This window comes from Apodemus sylvaticus, chromosome 5 (genome assembly GCF_947179515.1).
Source record: "Apodemus sylvaticus chromosome 5, mApoSyl1.1, whole genome shotgun sequence".
In the NCBI taxonomy this organism is placed as follows: domain Eukaryota; kingdom Metazoa; phylum Chordata; class Mammalia; order Rodentia; family Muridae; genus Apodemus; species Apodemus sylvaticus.
Window position 1 is genome coordinate 66,221,728 of NC_067476.1, and position 23,118 is coordinate 66,244,845.

A 23,118-nucleotide genomic window follows, 5' to 3' on the forward strand; every position below is an offset into this window, starting at 1 on the left:
AGGCCACCTGAGTGAAACATGATGACTTAGAGTCCTTGTCACATGTTTTATCTCTTAATCCTGTCATCTCTCTTTTCAGAAAGGCTTCTTAGTGCCCCATTTTCCAGCTTAGAAAACAAAGGACTGACAGTCCAGGAAGCATATCACTCTACCATAGCCACCCTGTGGGTGAGTGAAATGTAACCCTGAGCAACCCAGGTGTGTTCATCTCTAACTCCAGGTCTCTGTTTCTCTGCCCACATCTGGATTCTAGATTTGCAGCAACTAAATGAGATTGTCTGTAAGAAAACAAAAGAGATTCTTGAGTGATGAGAAGACTCTGAATTTGAGAATAGAGGTTGCACAAAATAACAGCAAGAAAACACATTTGTGAGACTGAACTGAGTCTTCAACACAATTAAAAATTGTCATAAAAAGGGATTTATTTTACTCATATTTGCAGCTGCTAAAATTGGTCTCAGTGCTCTGCTCTAAGAAAGAAGAATGTATCTGTTTGGAATATTGACTAGGTTGTAAGTATTTTATTTTTATTTTTCATTAATTAATTATTTTATTTATTTACATCCCAAGTGTTGCTCCCTCCCTGTCGGCTCTGCTCCCCTCCCCTCCCTTCTGAGAGAGCACCCCTCTCAGGCATTTCCCCTCCCAGGGCATCAAGTCTATGAATATAAGCATTTTAAAATCAAAGTTCACAGAATTTTTATTGGTAGGTACTCATAACTACAATATTATTAATGCAAAGGAAAAAGTATTAGACAAATTGTAGTTTAAAGTAATTTCTACTAAAAAAAATCCAAGTTGTATTTGCTGAATATATGGTAAGAAACAGGTAGGTTCAGTTGTTGGCCTCACTATCTTTGGAGGCTTGTGGCATTTCCCAAGGTTTGACAAATTAATGAATGAAATTTTTATGATTTTGAAATGAAAAATTTAAAAGAACCAAAGAAAATAAGGCATAGGTTTGGACGCTAGATAGAAAACAAAGACTGACAGTCCAGGAAGCATTATCACTCTACCATAGCCACCCCGTGGGTGAGTGAGCTGTAACCCTGAGCAACCCAGGTGTGTTCACCTCTGACTCCAGGTCTCTGTTTCTCTGCCCACATCTGGATTCTAGATTTGCAGCAACTAAATGAGATTGTCTGTAAGAAAACAAAAGAGATTCTTGAGTGATGAGAAGACTCTGAATTTGAGAATAGAGGTTGCACAAAATAACAGCAAGAAAACACATTTGTGAGACTGAACTGAGTCTCATATCTCATCTCTATCATTTATTAAGGCACATCCTGTAAATTATGTCTTTGCATTTTAGTTTTCCACTGATAAATGAAAGGAGAAGCACATTTCCCATGACTTCATTAAACCAACCTTCATGCCGTGAAATCACATGAACTCATCGTTTCCATGATTCTAAGTGATGGTTTCAAAAACCCAACAAATGTGCCTGTGTGGACTATTTGCAGATCATAAGTATAAATTTAGGAAAAGTCAAGAATTTTGGCAATAGGGATGTCTGGAAAAAAACTGTCAGCCAAGCACTTTACTTGAGGCTAGTTAAGTGTGGGAATAGGCTGGCAAATTTTATATGCTGGAGAGAGTATTGTCCTTACCATATCATGCAAGGCAGACACAGCACTGAGGAAGGTACCTCAAGGCCTATATAAACATCATATCCATCCTTCATATGCTTCTCACCTGTCTGGGAGATTCAGAAGGAACTGGTATTAGAGGTTTGGCAGCAACAGGCCTCAGTACGATTGTCTTCAAATAAATGGTTGTTTTTCAGAGTGGATGTAGGTCTGTCAGTATATGTATGGGGATATTTGAGCTACTTGATTCCTTCTGAAAACTGGGGGTCCTGTCCCAGAGGTACAGAGAGCTCGCCCCCTTTTCATTACTGTTCTTGGCATTATCATAATATGACCCTTCCCTGGGGAACAATTAAATAAAAGCTTCATTATAAAGGTAATCCTCAAGCTGATTATGATTATAAAAAGGTGGGTACAGCTCACAGTTTCTTGTAAGGATAAGATCATGAGATATTAATCCTACAAAGAGATTATTTTTGAAGGCTAACATCAGTTGTCAGGAGAAGGTGATTTGTTTATTTTCAAATTCATCCAGCAAGCGGGCATGTATTGAGCAGCTTCTGTGATTAGCATTGTTCTAATCTTGACAATCAACTGACTCTGACACCATCACTCAACAGAACACGCATGAGCAATGCCAGCTGCAGAAAAGGCTCAAGCATTATCTCTGAGCTATTTGGGTTCACCCTTCATAATACCGGTGCCTCTCTCAGCTCTGCTCTGTAGACTTTGTTCTTATTTTTATTTTTTGTTTTATTTGGAGACAGGGTTGACTGCATCTCTAGCTGACCTTAGACTCCCTGTTTAGCCAAGAATGGCCTTTAATTCTGATCATGCTTCTATCTCCTGAGAGCTGAAGTTATAGGCCTGTGTATGCTGCAGTCTCCTAGTATATGTGATGATAAGGATTGAGTTCGGGGCCTTGTGCATGCATGTGATACAATCAATCTACAAAATGAGCCACATCCTCATCCTTCAGCCCAGAACTCTTTAGAGGCATCAGAAAGTATTTTCCTGCCTGTAAGAAAATTCTCTAATTTACTGATGATTCTCTGAGAACTTTAGAGTTTTCTACTTGCCATCTTAGACTTGAGACATGAGTAGCACTCTCATTTCATTTTACAGAAAGCAATTCAAAAATGAACAAAACAAATGGAAATAAAACTTCATTTCCTGAACTTCAACTTCTTTATAGAGCAACAGGGTCAAAATCAAGAACTCCTGATGTCATAAATGTGGAAAAATTCTTTAACTTCACTGTGTCACAAGTTAACTAATTAACTCTGAGATAGTCTCTGGCTCTGTATCCCATGATACAGCTGTGGAAGACACTATGAAGGCCAGCTGGTCATGAACTCAAGTTTTAGTGCATCAGACACCAAGTAGTGGGATGACAGGTGAGTCACTGTGTCCACCTTAATTTCACCACATTAGAACCTAGATGATGGGGCTGGAGTCATTGCACAGTGCTTAAGAGCATATACAGCTATTGCAGATGACCCCAATATAGCCTCCTAGAACCCACCTTGAGTGGCTCAACTGCCTTAACTTCACCTTCAGGAGATCCAATGCCTCCATCTTCTTTAGGCAAAGGTACTCATGTGTATACACACACACACACACACACACACACACACACACACACACACGCACACTTCAAAAGAAAAATAATTTAAAAAGAAACATGGGCAAAACTATTAGTAATAATGTTTCATGTTTTTTTCCTTTGTGACAGTTAAATGTGTGAATTTATGTGGTGATTAGGGTAAGCCTAGAAATGCTGGTTATTATGTGCATGTGTATATATGCATGTGCCTGTTGATGTATGTGAAGGTACACACATGTTCAGGTCTGTGTGTGTGTGTGTGTATGTGTGTGTATGTGTGTGTGTGTGTGTGTGTGTGTGTGTGCGCGCACGTGAAGGCCAGAGATTGACTCTGTGTGCTTTTGTCAATTGCTTTCACTTTATTTAGGGAGGCAGGTCTCTTGATAGGCCCAGGTCTCACCTATTTGGCTAGCTTAGCTGGCCAGCTCTCTTGGGGGATCCCATGTCTCAACCTCTCTAGTACCTCCCAAGTATTGTTCCTTTCATATTTTTATGTATTTTTTATTGAATATAATCTTTATTTACATTTCAAATGCTAAAACCTTTCCCGGTTTCCCCCTTCTCAGAAAACCCCCAACCCCTCCTCCCATCCCCTGCCTCCAAGTGTATGCCTCTCCACCAGACACACTCCCACCTCCTCCTCCCCTCGATTTTCCTTTGTTGGGGCATCTATTGAGCCTTCACTAGACTAAGGACCACTCCTCTCACTATTGCCCAACAACACATTCCTCTGCCACATTTTTGGCTAGAACCGTGTGTACCCCTTGGTTGTTGGTTTAGTCCCTGGAAGTCATGGGGTGTCTGGGTAGCCTACATCGTTGTTCTTCCCATGGGGCTGTAAGCCCCTTCAGCTCCTCCAGACAGCCCTCTAACTCTTCCACTGGGGACCCCATGCCCAGTCCAATGTTTGGCTGCTAGTATCTGCCTCTGTAAGTGGAAGGCTCTGGCAGGGCCCCTCTGGAGACAGCCATGGCATGGTCCTTTTGGTATGCACTTCTTGTTGTCCATAATAGTGTCAGGGTTTGTTGACTGTTTATGGGATGAATCCCCAGGTAGGGCAGTCTCTGGGTGGCTTTTCCTTCAGTCTCTGTTCCACACATTGTCTCCTTTATTGTTCCTGTGAGTATTTTGTTTCCTTTCTCAGGGGAACACCCCTGCTTCAGTCCTCCTTCTTCTTGAGCTTCTTATGGTCTGTGAATTGTAAATTGTTTATTTTAAGTTTTTGGGCTAATATCCACTAATCAGTGAGTGTATGCCATGTGTGTTCTTGATTGGGTTACCTTGCTCAGGATGACACTTTCTAGTTCCATCCATTTGCCTAAGAATTTCATGAATTCATTATTCTTTAATAGATGAATAGTATACTCCATTGTGTAGATATACCACAATTTCTGTATCCATTCCTCTGTTGAAGGACATCTGGGTTCTTTCCAGCTTTGGGCTATTATAAATAAGGCTGCTATGAACATAGTGGAGCATGTGTCCTTATTACATGTTAGAGCATCTGTCCCTTTCACTTTTGTGTGGCAACTTCATCAACCACCTTCTAATCTTCCCAGCCCCTGGCATTACTTTTAAATTTTCCTTTTCCTTAAAGGTGTCTGAAGGGAAAGATACTGCATGACTGGATAATGCTGGTCCTACAAAACATGCATTAAACAACAACTACAACAGCAGCAACAGTAACAATAAACAATCTAAGTGCCAGGAGTGAGATACCTACTTATGCTTAGTTGGATAGGAAAGCCCCAGTAGGACTACTGCATTCAAACTATTAGAATTCCTTTTGGTTGCCTAACAAAACTAGTTGACAGGACTCCATTGTTGATGACATTGTGCATATTTTTTTTGAAATACATAGAGAAATCAAGCAGAAACTAAGCTCAAAACTTCCTCCTAGATTTCATGGTGTGAGAAAGCACTATTTAAGCAGCTGGGAATGAGAAAACATCAATAGTCTCAGCCAGTTCTGAGCCTTATGAAGTATAATACTAACCTTCTGGAAAGATGTACCCTTTGGTACAATAGTGGTATCAGTGTTACAGGGGTGGCCAACTGCTCTTGGATTTCGAGAATTCATACTCAATATTGTAAAACCAATGAAACAAAAACCATGGTAGGAGAGGTCATAGGTCATAGGATAGAGTTTATTATTATTTAGCTAAATTGACTTGGTGAGTATGACATTGGCTTCAAATTATTATTATTATTATTTATTATGGCCACAGACAAAGGCTTCTCTCAGTGTTAAGAGAAGCTTCCTTCTACAGAGAATGATGCTGGACACAAAGACTCATGACTGCCTGAGGTCCTGAGAATAAGGAAACGCTGATTGCTCAGCCCTATCCAGGACATGTACACCACCTTCCTTAAGGCCCAGAATACAACATGAAAGGAGAATGAGAATAATGCAGTACCTAGAAGAGCACAGAAGGACAAGAAATGCTGTCTTCTGGTTATCTCATGTCAATAAAATCATGACCTGACAACTGTGGTTGATGGCACTAGATCTGAAAAAAAGAAAAAGAAAAGAAAGAAAACCAGGACCGGCATCTAGAAGGTTCACTCAGCAGGTAAAAGCCCTTGTCACTCTTGCAGAGGACCAAGGTTTAGATTCTGAACATTCACTTGTTGGCTTACAACTGTCTGTAATTCCAGTTCCAGGAGATGCCTTCTTCTGACCCCCAAACATACACACCAGCAGATGCACTTAGAATAATAAAATAGTTAAAAACACTTGGGGCAGCTAATAGCCAGAAGTGACTAGGGGAGGGTATTCTGCTGATGTATTGGATACTCATGGATTCAGGGGAAGAGAGTCTTTTTCAGTTGTGTAAGCCACCAGTAAAACTGCCAGGTTTCACTGGATAGTTCCAAGCTCATAGACACAGAGATTGTGCTAGCTAAACTCAGCGGGCCCTCCAAAACCAAAGGTATCAACATAGAAAAGGGATTTGTAGGGAAGGGAGGGTCATGGACAGGGATGGAAGGAAGAGGAAATGCTGTGTGTGTGTAGGGCGGTAATAGTAAACAGAATGCATATGTGCATGTAATTGCCGAAGAAGAAATTTAATTAAATAAATGGTAATAAAAATTTAAAGTGATGTAGCTATTGTAGAACCTATAGTAGAGACATTGTATGACATACAATGGTTAGATCAAGGGAGTTGTTCTGGTCATCATTGCATACTTGTACTTCATTTGTTGAGAAAGTTTCAAGTTCTCCCTACTGACTATTCTGAAGTATATAATTAGCTTTAGTCTGCTGTAGTTACTCTAAGGTGGTTATTCTAATCTACCTGATGTGTTTACCTATTACACACCCTTTTTGTTTAATGCTCCTCACTCCTTCCAGTCTCTGGTAAGCACCATGTGTGCCTTTCTTTTGTGTTTCATAAAACATCTTCCAGCTTCATTACTGCAGCAGCATTTCACTTTCATGGCTGAGGAATTCTGCCTCGTGCCTGCACGCATGTGCAACACACTGAACCACACTTGCCGTGTGTACTAACCTCATGTACATTTTGTTGGCTTCCACTTCTGTGCTATGGTGAATAGAGTTCCAATGAACATGAAAATACAGCTGTCTCTTTGACCTATTCATACACCTTCCTTTGGATATAAAAAGAGTTGTAGGAATGTCTAGATTATAAGGTAGTTCTATTTCTTTCTCTTTCTCTGAGGGACATCTATGTTCCTTTCTATAGTGACTATGCTAATTTGCATTCCTACCTGCTGCAGATTAATTCTCCAAGTCTTCTGCTGTGTATATCTCTGAGTTAGCATGGTATCCAACAATAGCACATACTCAAAGAACAATTACTCCTGTCAGATAGTGAAGCATTATGGTAATTTGATTTTCCTACAGGATATGTGAGGATAGACAGCCAAATGGGCAGGACAAAAGAAAAGCATGGACGAGTTTAGTGAATAAATTGATGGGAAAAACATCAAGTATAAGTTATAGACTGGAGGTAGGCTGATGGCTCTCGTTTTTTGTTTTTTGTTTTTGTTTTTTTTTTAAATCATCAACACAGGGGCGGTTTTCTGAGCCTCCACAGCATCACTCTGAACTTCTTTCTCAGCTTCCCTCTCCTTGTTCTCTTTTCTTTCTTCTTCAGCATATATTAGTTGTAAAAGATAATGGACTATACCATGACATTTCTGTGTGTATTGGTGTGTGGAGACCAAAGGACAAAATCAAATATTATTCCTCAGATACAGCTTACCTTTCTTTTTAAGGAAGAACCATTCTAACTTGAAGTTTACCTATTACTTTAGGAAAACTGGCAAGCAAGCTGTAGGTAGCTCTCTGCCCCAAGCCAGAAGTGTAATTATAGGTGTATATTGCTACACCCAACTTTCTTTTGGTAGGTTCTGTGGCTTAAACTCAGGTCTGCGTGCTTGTGTGTCAAGCACAAGATGAGCCATCTATCTCCCTCGTCCCCTCATTGTGACATTTTCAAACATATATAAAATGCATTTGGGTTCTAATCATGGCTCCATTACTGTTTTAGTTTTATTTACACCTTTCTTGGCTTCTTCCTTTCCCCCATGAGTCCTACTCTTTCTTTCATTTCACTTCTGATGTTTAAATCTAGATCTCATCAATAGGACTGCTCCCTAGTTCTGCAACGTCCTAAACCAACCAAAGAGGTGACATGTGTGACAGTCTTGTAGTAGTGCTTTACAAGTGAGATTATCCTTCTTTTGGGGTGAATATGAAAGTAATAATATCCTATCTCAGATTCAGATACCAGCAAATGCTGCCTGTAGATATAAGACTCAAATTGAATATAACAGGGAAAGATCTTTCAGCTCTTTTATGCTACTTCTTTTGAAAAGCTACCATGTACAGTTTCAGAAGCTCAGTTATCTCCCTGTTTGATGGTGCAGGACATCCATAAAGTCAATCCCTAAAGGGTTATTCTGATGCCCACAAAAGATAATAGAGGTATAAATATAGACATTACATGGTAATCATAATCTTATAATAATGAATGCACAATTTCCTGGTTCTCAGTGAGAATTATTTCAGTAGGGCACACGGTGTCACACAGAAAAATATAACTATTCTTCTTAACTACAGAACCATAAAGAAAGTTGGACCCATTATAAGGGGAATCCGTTTTTCTGTTGACTTATGGTCTACCTATTTTCCTGTTCAGTACTGTGCTTTTAGTACTCTGAGGTCTGACTTGTATGTGTGAGTGCAACTGTCATTATAACTGGCGAATCTACTTTCCACATGGCTTCCTTTCATTGGGGCACACCCTGAATCTGTGAATAAGCCACTGTGCAAAGGGCACACCCATTTTTCCCTGAGCAATTTTTCTGAAGCACTACTTTATTATTCCAACAAAATTTGTTTGAAAAACACTGCAATTAGCTGTTAGTGCCTAGGGTGAAACTAACCTCATTGTTTTGAGGCTGACATTCAGGATGGACCACTTTAGCTGGTCTCCCTGAACCTTTCAGTGGACTGCTGAGCCCTGCTACCATGAAGGCAAGAATCAAATGAGGTAACAATATCCTTTCCTTCCTTATCTTACTCAGAAGCAGCAATGGAGGCTTCATCATGGGAACACCCACAACTATGATTAATATTTAAAAAATGTTTAAACCTGTCATTATCCCCATCTACACTCTTCCTTATTTTAAGAAAATCTTGATTCAGAAGCTCAGGTTTAATTGACTTTGTATGATACAATTTGTCCCCCATGATGCAGGGTCACATTTGAAAGTATTTACACAGCATCCGCTCCCATCTGCTGTGAGCACATAAGGACAGGTTTGTAAGTTGATATAGCTGCAGTGTGATTTATTGAGACAAAGCCCAACCCCACAACTGGTGTCTTGATCTGCCTTCTCTCCTTGTTCCTCACTTCTCCTTAGCTTCACCTTTTTCCTCTTTCTAGTTATTTTTATTCTTTGCCTTTTTGTGAGTTTTGGAGAAGATACATTTTGCTTTATCCTTGTGTTTCTTCAGATGCATGAGAATATATATTTTTCAAGATATCGATTCCACTTCTCCTTAACTAGTGTTCAAGAGTGTTTCTGTTTTTGTGTGTTCTTGCATAGAAGCTGGTGAGGGAATGGTAAACTGGCCCAATAAGCTGCTTTTCTGGTAAATTCTAGACAAATATTTGTGGGTGGAAAAAAAGAATCCACTGTGATGATTCCTTTGGTTTAAGAGTAGTAGGTTTGTATTTATTGGATTATTTTAACTTCCAGTATTTTCTTAAATCTTATCTTGAGCAGAGTTACTATCTATAATATAGGGTTGAGGATAGAGTGGGAGAATGCTTGCCTGGCATGGGTGCACACACACACACACACACACACACACACACACACACCACAGACTCATATTCTCATACATGGATAATTTGTTTCCATTCTTCAAAATGCAGCAATAACATCATTTGAAACCTATTCATATTGCTCCTGTAGGAAACATGCCTTGAATGGGGTGTTAATTTCCAGAGTTTAACTGTCACAGTTATTGACATGTATATTTTTCAGAAATTGCACTATCTTTCATCCTTCCAGTAAAGCTTAATAGTTACAGACTCAAAGGAGGCAACCTTCTAAGTGTCTTGACTCACCTGCCACTATTCTGCTTTCTAGAATCTTCTGTCTTATTGCTATACTTCCCCCACATTTCATAAATGTTCTCATGAGAACCTGGTGGGTTTGTGTCTAGTGATGCTTTGTAAATTGCCAGATTAGAGTGAATGGAATAAATCCACAAGGTCTCATTATTTGTTGGCTAGGAAGTTACCTCTGAGTAGTAAGTATTTCTAACAACGCACTAGTCAAGATGATTAAAAGAACTAAGATTAGAGGACTGGGGAGATGGCTTTGTACACATTGGTGCATAAATAAACAGGTGGATTTGAGTCCCAGCACTCACATAAATTAACCCAGCACTCACATAAATCCCAGTGCTATAGTAGGTTTAGCACTAGGATGGAGAGTGTTAGTAACAGCTTGATTCTATTCAGTCTAGCTAGTTGAAGAACATTAAGTTTGGTGAAAGACTTTCTCAGAAATGAAGTAAAGAGTGCTTGTCCTGGCTTCATTTTTGTTGTGCTAGTAAAATATCTTGGCAAAAAGCAACTTAAGGGAGGAAGGTTTTATTCTTAACCACTGAGCTCTCTCCATTCCAACATAGCTCTCTAGAGCATTCCATTTCTAGACTCATTGGAGATTTGGGGTGTTTCTTACTAATGTAAATATGTACTCACTACAAGAATGACCCAACGACTGCAATCCTACATATTTATCCCAGAAAAAATTAAAGTTATGTTCACACAAAACTACACAAAAGCTTATAAGAAGTTTATTTATAACAGCCTGAAATTGGAAACCACCCAGAAATCTTCCAAGAAGAAAATGATTCAGTAAATTTAGAATACTTATATAAAGGATACTTATTGTTCAGATGTAATAAGTATCAACATATACAGCAAGAAATCTAAATGACTTTTTCAAAGCATTCTCCACTGTGTCTAACCTTAGATTACTCTAAAGCACATTACGCTAAACAAAACAAAACAAAACAAAAAGAAAAAACAAAAAAACAAAAAAGTCTACTCTTTATTTTGATTTACTTAATATTACTGAAATGACACTATCATAGCAGAACAAACACATCAGTGATAACAGATGAAGGATGAGGAAGGGTGTAATCAGTAAGGATTAATGAGAGTTTCTTTGTGATCAGAAGCTACTCTGCTTCTTCATTATGGTGATTAATTGGATATCTGTAGTAATAATATTTTAATAAATCCTGGTACATAGTTCCTTCCCTCCTTAGACTATTTATGTTCTTGGATGAAAGATACACATGAAATCTTATATTCTAATACGCCTTAAGCAGAACAATAGCTGGGCAACTGCCTAACCTCCATGTTGTTAGAATCTACCTCTCACCGATAATTCTGATTTACTACTTACTAAGTTTTAAGTTCCATCTTGGCTGTTCTTAACCCAACTGAACTTCCCTTGGGGCTGTGTTCTACTGGCCTTTTACAAGGTGCTCTGGTTCTCCCTCCTGCACACCTTCTCAGGCGTGGTGGCCTCTGTCCTCTTCCTTGTGGTCTCAAGCCCAGGAACTCTAAATCCCAGGAACCCTAAATCCTGTCTATGTCTCACCTCTCCCGCGATTGACTGCTTGCATCTTTATTTACCAATCAGCATTAACCCAGAAGATATGTGCAGACCCTCCTGTACAAACACTTTTGGGGGATCCCATTAGTATTAGTCTACAAGCAGCTACAGCTAACATATGATAAGTTGTCATTAAATTGTACATCAAAAGCAGGCACATTATATAGAAAGATTGTGCATGTCGACACTGATAAAATCCAAATACCATTGGCACATGAATTAATACTATTGTGTCACACTGACTGGTTTGATTTTTAAACATCTATTATGATTACATTCAGTTATTAATATGGAGAATCTTGGGGACAAGTAAATGGGGATTGCTTATTTTCAAGTCTTAAACTATTTTAAACAAAAGACAATGCTCAAAATTCATCCTTTAGTTTCACGTTTCCCCTTCACATCCAACATTAGCCCCTGAGATTTCTGTCCTAGTGGTTTTTGGACCTGAGAGGAGAGAGAGTATAAGATTATGATGTTTGTTTTTATACTTAATTGCTCTTAGTGCAGTGACTGCCATTTTCTTTGTTGTAATTGCCATTTTGTACATTGGGGTTTCTCAGTTTGAGCATGATTTACGTTTTGAACAAGGTCATTTCTTCCTGCTTAGGCATGGAGGGCAAGCATATGTTCCTAGAGTCTATTTAGTAGCATTCTTGTTCTTGATCCCTACTCCCTAGATATGTCTGCCTTCTCCATCCAGCCAAATCACATGTATTACATGTGATACAGAAATTGTATAGGAAGCCATTGGTTCTACTGAGCATGTGTATGAGGCCCAATAGACCAAACCAAAGAGGAATCACTCACACTGCAAACTTCAGATAACAAGCAATTACTAAGCTATTTCTCTGTCTTTCTGAGAAATTAGGAGAGGGACTGGCATAAGCCAATTCATCAAAAGACTTCTTTTACTCAGCATGGAGAGGATGTCTTATCTGCTTTACTCTTTTGTGACTGGGCCAGAAAGTGCAGGTTCCTCCATCTTATATTTTTTGTTGAGATCATTTCCGGTTTGACTATACACTGAAAAAATATCCTGAAAAATTACTCAATGCTATTCTAGGAACCCAAGGTCAAGGTGCCCTAGCTAGCTTCACTTCTTGTTCAAAACTCCTGCCAGCTATCTGCAAATCTTAGCTTCTGTTGATCTGCCTGTTTGTGCATCCCTTACCCCTGCAGCTCCAGAGCAAGATACCAGGATGTGCTTTTTGCCTTTAAAAGTCCCTTGGCGGGGCCACTCCAAAAGACACTATAGGATTCTTCTTTACTGAAGGGATAGAAATTACTATCTTTACTGAAGACATAGAAATAGACCATTTTTTTTTCTGGCAATGCCACACCACCATGTTATGTTAGAAAAATTAAAATATTTGTAAATATAGTAATTGAGGAGAAAAATAATAAAGGGTAATCTGAATGGTAAATTATCAAGTCTATTTTTTCCAAAAACGGTGGTCATCTGCCACTTCTCTGTGATATCTTTGTTCCTCAACACCCTCTAGGATCTGATTTCTGTACTTACTCAGTAATTCATGGCTATTGAATACACAACAAGAAACAAGAATGTGGAGAAGGCCAACTGAAACCAAGCAGAATGGGTTCAAGAGACTTCAGAGAGCAAGCTTTGGGGAAATAAATTGTTGACTTAGACATCCTCTTAATCAAGTGGTGCTTTATTGGTCATACAATATTGTAGACATGTCTATTAACTATGCATCCAGATTCAAGTTTAAATGTTCATTCCCTGTTGAAATTTCCCCATCCCTGATCTTTGTTTACACACTGGACATGATGACAGGATGTTACACATATTGGTGAGGTCTGTTGAGACACTGTACTTGAAATGTTTAGGACAGTGCTTGCCCCATCCCAAACTTATGACCATCTTCATTACTTCCTTATCACCACATCAAGGGTTTTGGAGTTTGGAAAATTCTTTTATGCACATTTAATCTTCTCAACCCACAGATGGCTTTTTGAAGCAGGTGCTCCTGGCATTTGATAGATGAGGTAACAGTTTCAAAGAAGTAAAGACATTTGTCTAAACCTACATATCCTTTTAACATGGCAAACACAGGTTTTCAAAAATGTAGATTTGTGAATCTACCCCTAGCTTTTCTTGCTCTCAGTTAAGACCTTTTTTCTTCATTGCTAGTCCATGGTTTTGCATAGAATACATGTTGAATAAACATTTTTTAGAAGTCAAGACAAAAAGTCAAGAAGTCTTCTGTGTGTCTTGTGGCTTTATCTAATTTCCTTAATAGAAAATTAAGTTTAAAAAATCCAATTGTGAAAACCTTTTTTACTCAGGAAATCTAATAGATCATACACAAATGACTTGAAGCTGAACTAATACTTGTTTTACATATGTATTTATTTACATAGAGATGTTGTAGTAGTCAAGGGAAATGTGATAGAAACAGTGATGCTTAAGAGTCTTATTATCCAAGGAACTTTGGAGGCATCAGAAACAGAAGCTTAAATGGAGCAAAACCAGGGAGATAAGGTAGGGTAGACACTCATGAGTGCTGGGTTTAATCTGATATATGGACTCTGGGCAAATAAAACAATGCAAGACAGTGAGTGAAAGAGCAGAATACTCAGGATAATGATGATACTTCCAACAAGAGAAATGAACTTTTACCATAATACTAATGAAAATGCTGTTTCGCATTGCTACAAGATAAGTAATAGCAAGCAATGACGCTTCAACATGGAATTGAAATTTACATAACCTTTCTATTACTTTTCAAAGGAAGAAAAACATCTGTGCCTCAAGCCAGAGATACTGAAACTTAAAAAAGAAAAGAGAGAGAAAAGCTTGGTCAGAAGAACTGAAAACAAAGTCTTTGAAGAAGAGTGGGAAGTAGATGAAAAGAATGAGAAAAGCCAAGATGAAAAATAATGCCAGTACCTTAATAGAGATTAGATTGCATTTAACATTGAACTTCTCATTTTTGAGAGGTTGTATGTTTAAAGGGTAGTATTTGGTTAGAAAATGTTCAAGTATCATTTATAGTCAGTGCTGTGCAGAAAGATCTCTGAGAGGAATTGGAATTGAGTAAACAGTTTGAAAACATAAGTGATGGGTGAGGCAAGAGGAGCTAGAAACATTAAAAGGACTGGCCATATAAATGGTAGATTATTCATTTAAATTAATCATTCTGGATTCTGTGTTGAGATATTTTGCGTGTGTGTGTGTGTGTGTGTGTGTGTGTGTGTGTGTGTGTGTATGTGTGTGTGTGTGTTTAATGAGAAGAAAAGTGTTTTGAGTAGTCAGCTTCTTGGTATATGTATGAAACCATTTGGTTCAGTGCAGCAAATAAACATAAGCCAGCTGAACAGGTACTTGCTATATGCCTGCCATAAATGTCTTGTGCTTGGATACTTCAAATAACTTGCAAGTGTCTCTCTGTCTGGCTTTGATGTCATACTGAGGATGTCTCAAATCAGAGATCACAATCATTCCTTACTGTCACCACTTGTGGAGTTAGAGAAGAAGGAGTAGAAATTTCTGTTTTTCAAGATTGTCCATGCTTTGAAATGTTGTTCTGGAGGAGACTGGTTAGATTCTGGTCAACAGCCTTCATGGTAGGATCCCAGGGATCCTTGTCGACTTGGCAAGAATGTTTTGCAAAGAACAGTGAATGGCTGGCTACCTTGTGATTTTCACCTGGGCCTGCTGCTCCGTGGGATACAGCTTCATTGGAAGTGAGATCACAAAGGAATTTTCTTTACTAATCCTGTGAGATCCTCTATAACCTCACAGCCACCTGGAGCATGTGATCTCTAAACACACCTTATGTACTCTGGGCTAAATCCAAATCATGATCACCTTAGCATAAGAGGGAAAAGAGCAGGCTGTCCTCTCAAAAGGAAGATTGTCTAAATACTTTTAGCTATCGTACATGTACATGACATAGTGATGATAATGATACAGAACAAAGTCGCATTAACACTTCATTTTCTAGTGTTTCACATGTGCCAGAATGACTCTTAGACACTCGAAATGCATCAGGAATGTTAATCTTCACAATAATCCCATGAGTTGAGGAGAGAATATTTTAGGGACTTGCCCATGTTTATACAGCCAAGAGCGGTAGGACTGGAAAAACTACTTCCCCTTCTCTATCCAATTATTTCTTTACCTCTTGACAATGAAACTCCTTTATGCTTTGCATTCCTTGAGTTTACTTTTTTGTAGGCTTATTTATTTTTATTTTATGTGTAAAGTGTTTTTGCCTGTTTCATATACATGTGTGTACAGTACCTATGCAGGTCATAAGAGGGCACTAAATCCCCTGGAACTGGAGTAAGAGACAATTGTGAATTCCCAGGTGAATGTTGAGAATTGAACCCGGGTTCTTTGGAAAAGTAGCCAAAGCTCTTAATAGCCACTGAGCCATCTGTCCATCCTCTTGACTTTAATTTTGTAATATATATTATATGACATCATTCTCACTGTATCAAATGTAAAACTTTTTAAAATCTATTTAGACCCACTATAGAATTCTGTAAGTTTATATAAATTCTCATATCTTTCCGTGGTAGTTGTCACATAACTATCATATTAAATTATCAATGTATACTCATATGGTGGCCTTTCTCATTAAACTTTGTTTCTTTATGGCCCAGTTTAATGTCCAATAAATGTTTATACATGAATAGTGAGATTAAGTTGTCTGAAGAGAGTGAAATCAGACAGCAGAAAAAATTTGAGCAGTTGGGATGTGTTATGCAGCACCATACTCTGAAGTACTTCAGAAACATTAACCTAACATAGGCTAAATGTGTCAAATTATCTCTCTTTATCATCTTCAGTTTGTATTGCTTCAACTTCTTTCCAAGGTTATGGTCCCATTGGAAAAGTTATGTCCTTATGATGTCTCTCTTACTGGCCACAGGGATCAGTCCAGAACAATTCTCACTACAAATGAAATTTAGTTTGAAAGTGATCGATATTTTGATTAGAAGGTATATGAATCCAAGAGTTGTTGGTAGAAGTTACTTTCTGCTCTTTTGATCCACAGGTCAAGGACACTTATTGATTGTAAGTGTAAAAAGTGAGAGGATGTTAGGAGACAAAAGCTTACAAGTTCAGGAGATTGTCATGGATGGAGCTCTTTAGTACTGTAGTGATGGAGATCTACAGTGTCCATAAGAAAAAGACCACTTATATAGTGTTCCCTGTTACATTTCAAACTTAATCATTGTTTTGTCCAGTGAATACAGATGTGGTTTCTTAAGCATGGTTGAGGGAAAGGCTCCAATTGTCTTGACTTTTGAACATTTTGAATTTCATATAGGTTCATTTGTTGTTGTTGACTGTCATATTCAAGCTTATTATTTGAACTAAGAAGTTTTTGCTTTGAGGACCAACTGAGTTTATTTGGATAGACTAGATAAGTGTTGGTGTTGCCTGAGAACATTTGTAAGTGGTACATTCTGTGCTGAAGCCTCTGGGAATTCTGATTCAATCAGTTTGGGATAGGGTTTAAGAGTCTTGCACTGTCCAGAAGGTCCTTAAGTAATTCTGCTGTCAGGCTTGAAGGGTTCCATAAATCTCCACACCCCATAGTTCACTCCTCCGGTGTCTCTAAATCATTTATTGCATTACCTTCATATTCTGGCAACATCAATATGTTTGTCATTCAATGAATATTACTAACACGTGTGTATAGCATAGCTCAGAATACCTGCTTGTTCCACCCTTAAGATTTTCTATCTCCTTTCAGTTAATTGGAAAAAGTGATATTTTGTTTAGGGTGAGAAGTTTTAATTCCCATCTCCTTACGGAATTACTAAAAGCCTCTTCTGTAAATATGGAATCCCAAGGTCTTGCCATGAGTGTGGCAGAAAAAGAAATCTATTTTTATTATCCTAAATTGTAGTAAATTATTCTGACTTGTTCTGCCTGTTCTCTGATGGGTGGGGCACAAAACTAATCCAAGATAAACCAGAAACTGAAACTCTGACCACAAAGCTAATTGCACCATTGTTAGGTGCTAGATGAACTCCAAGTTTAGGTCTGTGTTTAGAGATTGGAGAGTGGATAGCTCCCTATTCAGAATAGTGGGTATTGAACTGTGGTGCATAAAGCATCGATGTGAGAAGCTTGTCTTCTTGTTCATATTTCTAAGTACATGAACAGAGTTGCTTCCTGGATCTTTATAACATTTTTTTTTTGTTTTGTAGACATCTCATAGACTATTGACTAACCCAAGCCAGTCAATTTACTCTATCATTTGGTGTCAAGACTTGCAAAACCACAGAGACAAAACTTGAGTGTTAAAATTATTCAGATTCTGTAGTGAGTGTTGATAATTAGGTGGATACCCTAACATGTATACTGTTTCTGTAATTTGAATGAAAATAATTTTTATAAGTAGCTGAAGATATTATACTAAGAAATACATTATTGGAACAAAAGAATCATGGGAGACAGAGGGAGGGAGAGACCAGGGTGAGAGAGGGGAGGGGGAGGGAAAAGGGGAAGAGGAACAAATTTGGGAGAAAACAGGATAGAAGTCCAGAGGGCCAGGAGAATGAAGGGAAATATGTAGCTTCTGGGGGTGGGAGTGGGGAGTAGGGGTAAGGGGGACTCTCTAGAGAGTCCCAGACACCTGGGATATGAGAATCCACAGGTTTCAATGAGGGGCAACCTTGGCCAAAATGTCCAACAGTGGGGAGAGGGAACCTGAACAGACCACCTCCAGTAGATAAACAGGGATCCAAATGGAGGGAAGGGGTTAACAATTCAAAATTTCTGACTCAGAATTTCTACTGTCTAAAATAAATGCAGGGACAAAAATGGAGGAAAGACTGAAGGAAAGGCTGTCCAGCAACTGGCCCAACTTGGGATCCATCTCATGGATGGGCAACAAAGCCTGACACTATTACAGATGCTATGTTGGGCTTATAGACATGAGCCTAGCACAGTTCTCCTCTGAGAGGCTCTACCAGCAGCTGACTGAGACAGATGCAGATACAGCCAATGATTAGACTGAGTTCAGGGACCCCTATGGAAGGGTTAGGGGAAGGACTGATGGAGCTGAAGGGGAGGGCAACCCCAGAGGAAGACCAACAGCTTCAACCAACCGAGACCCCTGGGATTTCCCAGAGATTAAGCCACCAACCAAAGAGCATACATGGGCTGGCCCAAGGCCCCTGGCACATATGTAGCAGAGGACTGCCTTGTGTGGCCTCAGTTGGAAAGGATCAGCCTAATCCTGTAGATGCCTGGGAGGCGGGGAGAGTAGGAGTACCCTCTCAGAGGCAAAGGGGAGGGCAAATGAGAAGAATTGTGAGAGTAGGGACTGGGAGAGAGGGCAATGTCTGGAATGTAAATGAATAAAATAACTAATTAAAAAGGGAAGTATTTCATTGATATAACAAAACTTTGAAGACATGCAAATCTGTCTTCTAGTTTTAGCTGTAGACAAAGTCTACTTCTGAATTTTTCCTATAAGAAAAGTCTACAAATTACGCTCTTGAAAAGTATTATATGCTAAATGCGTGGACTAGGAATTCTTGGAAGACACTGGGAGAAAATGAGAATGAGATAGTGTGATGTTTGTCCTTCAGTGAACAGAGAGCTCACCATGTGTTTCTTCAGTGGACCCTTCCACCCGAAGTGTTCCTCTCCATATTATCAATCTCCTAGGAAACTCCTTGCTCAATATTCCAAACTCAGTTAAAGCAATGCTTTTATTTTACAATGAACATTATTTTGAATTGTCATGAATTTTGCCACTCATTTTTAAAAATTTAAATGAAATTGTTTTATTCATTCATTAAAAACTTAAATTGTACATTCTAATGAGGCATTATATAGTGTTCTTAATTACTATTTTGTGTGTGTGTGTGTATATGTGTGTGTGCATGTCTCTCTGTGTGTGTGTGTGTGTGTGTGTGTGTGTGTGTGTATGTCTGTGTGTGTCTGTTCGAAGTATGTATGTATGCCTATGAATCCAGAAGGCATGAGACCTAAAGGTAGAGTTTCAAGGCAGTTATGAGCCTGCCCATGTGGGTGCTGGGAACTGAACTCAGGTCTTCTGGAAGAGCAAGAACCACCTTCACAGCCACCTGGTATTTGGTATTTGAATGTTTAAGTTTAAGTCAGTTTAAACATATGTGTCTTCAGACATTTATCATTCTTTATAGTAAGAATATTCAAAATTCTTACAATGTGAAAGCATACACTCTATTTTTGTTACCCCAATTTTTATAACTACTCCATTGTGCAGTTATAGGCTAGAATGCACGTTTATTTGTAGCTTACACTCAGTGATTAGACTCACACATCCTCCCTTCTTACCTTCTTTGTCGAGCCTCCAGTAACCACCATCTACCTCCAACTTCTATGAATTCAGCTTTTGGATTGCAGGTATGGGTGAGGTCAATGAGATACAGGTGAGGTCAATGAGATACAGGTGAGGTCATTCTTGATCCTTCCTGATAAGACTAGAGCACTTTTCTGTTCTTATTGCTCCTGAGCCTGGTGAGATTATGCACCCCATTCATTTGTGTTTTGTTGCATATTAGAATTGGAATATGAATTATGAGAGAGCAGGGGTCATGCCTTCTTTGCTTCTGTATTTCTCAAACTGATGTTAAGTAACTCTCAGGACTTGTTTACAAAGGGCCTTAAGTTAGTGGCTGATTAAGATCCTGAATACTCTTCCTCCTTTGACAAAGATGGTCTTGGATGAAAGAGTGTAAAAATATTACAAGCCCTCAGCCCCTCTCATCCTTCTCACCAGAGTAATGACAGATCTCCTTCCAGACTCCTCTCTGATTATTCAGTTCCTTTCCTAATGAGCACTCTCCTTAAGTCTGTCATTCCAAAAGTGCTTGTCTCCCCATCTTCTGGAAAGGGTATTTACATGTTCCTGCCCTTTATATGTGATCTTCAGATCTGATAATTGCAGAGTCTACAAAAATGAATTCTTACAGAGGTGAAAAGGCTTAATAAATTCTTCAAGTGACTAGATAAAGACTCAAACACAAGTGTGTGCTCATGCATATGTGGGGATGGTGTGTGTGTGTGTGTGTGTGTTTGTGTGTGTGTACATTTATATAAGTTCACTCATGTAGGCATGTGTGGAAGCCAGACATCAAGGTGTCTTCTTCAGTTGTTCTCCATTTTATTTTTTGAGACAGGGTCTTTCCCTGAACTTGAAGCTTGCCACGCCAGCTAGATGAGCTTGGTGCTAGGCCTCTTAGGCTCCACCTATCCCTGCATTCCCAGGCTAAGCTTGCAGGTGTGCTCCTCTGTGCCTAGCTTTTCTATGTAGGTTCTGGGGATCTGAACATAGATTCTCATGCTTGTGCAGCAAGCAATTTACAAGCACAGAGTCCACTCCTTAGCTCCTCAAATTCTGTTTTCTAAGAGGCATTGGATATGAATTTTCTGTGTCTACAAGGTGATATTCAGCACATAGTTGACTCTAAAGTTAGCTTTCTATTTGTGTAATTCTTTTACTTTTTATTTGTTTGCTTGTTACAATATTTTTTTTCTGTGTAGTCCCAACTGTTCTCGAACTTACTTGCTCTGTAGATAAGGGTAGCCTCAAACTCAGAGATTCACCTGCCTTTGCCTTCCTGATGCTGGGATAATAGATGTGTACCACCACTCCTGTCTTGCTCCTTTATATTGTACTGCCTAACTACAGTGTTCCAAGTTTCAGCAGAAATGTTGTAAACTCTACAAAGGGTTTGCAATCTTGTTTTACAGGAATGACTCAGAACAATTGGGACCTTAAAACCATCCAACTACAAATGACTATTACTCTGACATATTTCTGGTTGGCTTTATGACTGCTGCTCTTTCTGTTTTTTTTGTTTTTGTTTTTTTGTTTTTTTAATGGTATAGTATTTCCTTTTATTTTATTGTTATTTATTCACTTTACATCTTGACCAATGCACACCCTTCACCCTGGCACATCAAGTCTCTGTGGGACTGTAGAGACAGAAGCACATTTTAAAACAAAATCAAACAATAAACAAAACAAAACAAAACAAAAACAAAAAAGTCTTCCACATTTACTAAAGAATTTTAGCATATTACTCATCTTTTTTCAATTTATATCCCACTCACTGACCTCCTCTCAGTCACCCCTTCTCACAATCCTTCCCCTTCTTCTCTGAGAGGGTGGGGGCTCCAGATATCCTCCAACCCTGACACATCAAGTCTCTTCAGGGCTAGGCACATCTCTCACTAGCCTTGCTAGAAGAACATAATCCATGAATAGGGAACAGTTTTTGGCTAGTCCTCAATCCAATTGTTCTGGACCCACATGAAGACCAAGTTGCACATCTGCTATGTGTGTAGAGGCATAGGACCAAACATAGTACATCTACACAATGGGGTACTATTCAGCTTTTAAAAACAAAGACATCATGAATTTGGCAGGCAAATGGATGGAACTTGAGAATATCATCCTGAGCGAGGTAGCTATGTCCCCAAAGGACATTCATGGTATGTACTCACTTATAAGTGGATATTAGCCACAAACTATGGGATACCCATGATATACACCACAGACTCAAAGAAGTTAAACACAGAGGAGGGCACAAGCAAGGATGCTGAATCTCACTTAGAAGTGGGGAATAGTCATTAAGAGGCAGATGGAGGGAGGGAACTGGGTGGAAGAGGGCATGGGGAGGGGAATGGGAGATTTAGGATCAGACATAGGGAGGAACAGGAGAGATGGCTAGATGGCCATGAGAATGAATAGAAATCTGCAACTGATGGTGGTGGAGAGGTGGAGGGTATCTCAAGGATGTGACAAAGACTTGAGATAAGGGAGATGGCCAAGAATCAGGGAAATGACTTTAGCTGTGATCCACAGCACTGGGAAATACACTTTCTGTTTTAACAATGTCATTTAGCTATGGTGAGTTTTATTGACTCTATTTATTATCTAATTGCATCCCAATTAGCTCCCATCTCCCATTCCTCTACTTGGGCAGAAAAAATGAATATTTTATTTAAAAAATGTCTCCTTAAATCTTGAACTTTTCTCTAGGCACCAGAGGACTGAATACTAAGGACATATCAGCCCTGTTTCTTCATCATTGATGATATTGAGTACTCATTGTACTTCAGCATGCTCTTTGGCACTTTAAGAGATGTAAAGATCTCTCTACTTCTGCCCTCAGAGAGTTCAGTCTATAATGGGAGCAAAATAATGACAACACAAAGTATCACCTTAAGAATATACCAATGAGTACAAACAACCCAGTGTGGAGTCAAATTCGGAAGCCTTCTCACTTGCTTGGCAGGATAAAGGAAGAGATCTATAAAGGAGAGGACACTAAGTTGGATCATCAAACTTCCTAAGAGGAAAGGTCAAGGGAAAACACATGGGCAGAAGAAGGAAAAGATAAGCAAAGGCAAACATCAGTGAGGACAGAACTCCCAGCAGGAATCATAAGCAAATACATTTTTTCTGGATCATCATGTGAATTATAACATTTACTGACCAAACAAGAATTCTAGTATTAGCAACTGATTGCAAAAGGCTTTAAATGCCAAATTCAAATGATTAAATCCTAATGTTCTTTGAGATTGTTTCTATTGCTATAATTTAAACTGATAGGAGAGTCTTAGGGTGTTTAAAAGAGGGTATTTCTGTAAGATATAAAAGCTGATACATTGCACAAGACTCTAGAAGGATCAAAGAACAATCAGGAGGCTTGTGCAATGGCTAAAGGTGAGAGGCAATATGACTTGAAGAATGT